Below are 3900 nucleotides of genomic sequence, written 5' to 3' on the forward strand. Positions count from 1 at the left end.
AGATTATTTAAAATAAATAATCTTAACCAAGTTGTAGTATATTTTACAAGGTTTCCGTACATATAAAGAACGTTGAAATCCGAGTTATAACGAAGAAGTTATGGCCCGTCGAAGTTTCGAGACGAAACTGGCACAACACCGGGAAACGTAAATAGTGAATTTACGATTGAGCAATATTTATCCTTAGCAATCTAAACGAAAGTCGTAGTGTTCGTTATACCGAGAGCGTCTATAAAAAGAACGCCCAAATCTGACTTCGTATGAGGAAGTTATGATTTTTCGAAGTTTCAGCTTAACAGTGGACAACCCGAAATTCGAATATTAGATCGAGCGGTTTTTAGTCGACACAACCTAAACGAGAATTGAAGATCTCGTTAATAGTAGCGTCACAGTAAAAAGACAAATGAAAACGAACGTCGGATGAAAAAGTTATGGATTTTTAACGGATCAATCCTGTCCCGGCATGTTAAAAATATAAAATTTAAAATAAAGTCAAATTTAGACGATGGAGTCTAAGCGAAAGTTATAGAGTACGTTCCCGCCTATGTGTGGATATAAAGAACGTCAAAAACGGAGCTCGTAGGTGAAAGATATGAATTTTTGAAGTCAGGAAAGAAAGTTGCGAATCTGCGAGGAGGGTGATGACGTGGCCGCATCTCAGCCGTTGCTTCCTGACCACGGACTCGCTTCGGATGGGTGAAAGCTGGCACGCTACGCAGCGCATACAAGAAGAACGCAGCACGTCCGAGGAACGCCTCATGTCCAAAGGGAACGATGCGCGTACTTCGTATCCTTCATGCGATCCGAGGAGGTCCACATCGCCCAAGCAGCTCTGTGACACGTGTTGTACGACTGAAGCTACACCCCACGTAGACAAAGGGAACGCAGCACGTACCTGCGAGGCCTCGCTCCTATAAATAGAGGTACGAAGGCAGCCGATATTTTCACACCAAAACTCATTCTTTCTCTCAATAGTTTCTCTCTCTAAGGTTCCTAAACCCTCCTAAACCCTAGGGAACCCCCCTAGCACCCAAAGGAAGCCCCGAGGCTCCCCGAGTCCTAAGAAAAAGGGTCTTTCGGTTTCGAAACACTGCTCCAAGCGAAGCCCAGTTTTCTTTAAAATCTGATGTAAGTGAGCTACGCTTATGCAATTTTTAATATAGCTTTCAAATAATTATAGTAATATTATTAGGTCCTTAAAATAATTATTTGGGCTATTATTATGAGTTATATTGAGTGTTGTTTAACGCTTATATAATAATAATAATAATAATAATAATAATAATAATAATAATAATAATAATAATAATAATAATAATAATAGGTAGACTATTAATTAGTCCCGGTTAATGTTAGACTAAACCCTAGTGGTATTGATACTAGGTTTTGTCGAGGGAAATTGTTTTAAGTGTAACGAAGTGCTGTCCGAGTACCGAGTCACCACCGTATCAAGTGAGTGCATAGTCCCTTTCATCTTACACATAGATATGAAGTATTTTAATATAAATTACATGCAATGTGTGCATATTGTCTGAATACATGTTGTCTATGCTGGGTGAAAATTTTTTATACATGTTTTAAATGATTTAAATTGTATATGTATTTTATATCTACAAAATGTGTTAGGTAAAACATGGGTAGATGAAATAGTTGTTGTGTGATAACGCGATGAAAGACATCAATGTTGACAGTGATCCAGTCATCTAGTGGAGTATAGATGACGACCATGGACGATACTAGACAGTCCAATAGAACGCTAGCAGGCTCGTAACCTGTAGGTTTTTTTGAACTAGGTGCTCATTAGGTATTTTGAACTGAGTGTGTTCACTAGGTATTTTGAACTGAGTGTGTTCACTAGATATTTTTGAACTAAGTGTGTTCACTAGGTATTTTTGAACCGAGTGTGTTCACTAGGTATTTTGAACTGAGTGTGTTCCCTGGGTATTTCGAACTGAGTGTGTTTACTAGGTATTTTTGAACTAAGTGTGTTCACTAGTTACTTTTGAACTAAGTGTTTACCATATGTTTTGGACTACGTGTTCACCTGTTGTAATCTATAAGCCTTGGTAACGATGGACTTCGTGCCAATTCCTTAGGATGATCCTTAGGAATAAATAAACGATGAATAGTTGATTCTTAGGGTAGATCCTTAAGAGTAACGAGGATAATGGGGATGGGTAATTGGGTTACCTGTTTGATGATTAAACATAATAATTATATTAGTTTGGGTTGAAGACCCTATGTACTCACGAGGTTTCCCAACCTGACCCACTCAGTTTATTTATATCACAGGAGTTGCTATGAAGTCACATTACACTGAGAGATTAAAGGAGATATAAATCACTAGTGATAATGAATGTATATTCTGTTTATGCTTATGTTTCTGTATTGACGATGACATCCCAAATGTTTTAAAATAAATACAAATACTTTTCTTAGGAAATGCTTTGATAATGTATTTATCATATTTTACTGGGAACGAATTCCGCAACAATTTTATTAAAAGAGGTACTCTGATTTTTATAAAGCATAAACAAAATCGGTCTTTTCTGGCCGTGAAAATCGGGATGTCACAGTTGGTATCAGAGCATTAGTTTAAGCCAACTAGGAATATGGATTTATTTATAGACTTAAACTTAGAATGCTAAGTGATGATCGTGAGGAGTGTCTCTAAATAAAATTTAGGTAATACACTTGAATAGACACAAGCACTAGCTTATTTAGGGTAAATTCCTAACATGCTTTTATGTGCTAAATGATTTATGATATGCATTATACGATCGGATTTATGGTTTGTTGCCGAACGGATCTGAAACTTTATGTGTTCAGGTTTCTAAACCTTTAATTACGATATTAGAACTGACATATAACTTTTCGAAGTAATAGGGAGAATTATACGTCGATCATAAATAAAATATTTTGCATCTAAATTCTCGTCACTCTACACCGAACATCTAAATTCGATGTATAGATCGACATGATGAACACCCAAAGTGGATTCAGAGAGAGTAATCTGCAGCCTAAGCCACTAGTGATTGAGCATGCACAAGAATTAGCAGTTGCACCTGAGCCAATCACGATGACAGAAGTACATGCAATGGTGCAGACGATGTTGGACCAACATATGGGAGAAACAAGGCGCTTACTTTGACAAATTAAGGACAAACCTACAGTGCCAATACGCCAAACACCTACTCTTGAGGCAGCCATCATGGTTAATATTAGCAAGAAGAGAAAATTTGAGGGATCTACAAGGTCCAACAGGAAAAGCTTATTCTCACAGTCTGGAGAAGGAAGAGGTGTCGTAAAATGGTGTAACAGGAGATGCCCTAAGAAAATGACCTGCTTCAAATGCGGGAAGATTGGTCATTATGCCCATCAATGCTCAACCAAGGAGGAAGTTTGCCTTAAGTATAGTGGAGAGGGACACTTCAAGCAAGATGGTCCGCCGAGAGCGACAACACCAAATGTACCGCTGAAGCACTATGAGAGATGCGATGAAGAGGTGACTTGCTACAAATATGGAAGCACAAGACCAAGTAGAGCGCAGGACCAAGAAGATGATGATTGATTTTTTTATTTATTTTGTTTTGTTTTAAGTAGTGTTTTCTTTTATGTTTGAGTTTGGTTTGTAACGTAACACTTTCTTGAACTATGATGTTACTCTTTTATTTGGGTTGTTCCATTTTTTTTTCAGATTAGCATTGGAATTCTCAGGAGCATATAAGGATAAGTCTAGAGTCGTGTTTGTCTAGTCAAGTCAAGAAAGCTTAGAGTCGTGAGTTGGAACCCACAATTCAAGATAAGTGTGGGGTACTTTAGTAGGAGAGAGGTTACAGTTGGGAAGTATATTTACAAAGAAGCGTCTTAAACCATTTAGACATTGGTGAAGCTACTAGG

Source organism: Lactuca serriola, chromosome 2 (genome assembly GCF_051521515.1).
Source record: "Lactuca serriola cultivar US96UC23 chromosome 2, Lser_US96UC23_V15, whole genome shotgun sequence".
Lineage (NCBI taxonomy): Eukaryota > Viridiplantae > Streptophyta > Magnoliopsida > Asterales > Asteraceae > Lactuca > Lactuca serriola.